The sequence below is a fragment of the Triticum dicoccoides genome, chromosome 2A (assembly GCF_002162155.2).
Source record: "Triticum dicoccoides isolate Atlit2015 ecotype Zavitan chromosome 2A, WEW_v2.0, whole genome shotgun sequence".
Taxonomy (NCBI): domain Eukaryota; kingdom Viridiplantae; phylum Streptophyta; class Magnoliopsida; order Poales; family Poaceae; genus Triticum; species Triticum dicoccoides.
In genome coordinates, this window is record NC_041382.1 from 146,752,779 (window position 1) to 146,753,004 (window position 226).

Here is a 226-nt window from a genome sequence, read left to right on the forward strand (position 1 = left end):
GCAACTAAGCCCCGAGTGGGAGGGTTGCTCTATACTCGGTAGGATTTTTTAAACACTTAGGCGAGCACTGGGCTGCAGCTAAGCCTCCAAGTGGGAGTCTGGCTCGCCGCTCGGTAGGATTTTTAAACACTTAGGCGAGCGCTGGGCTGCAGCTAAGCCCCCGAGTGGGAGGTTTGCTCTCCACTCGGTAGGATTTTTATATACTTAGGCGAGCGCCTGACTGCAG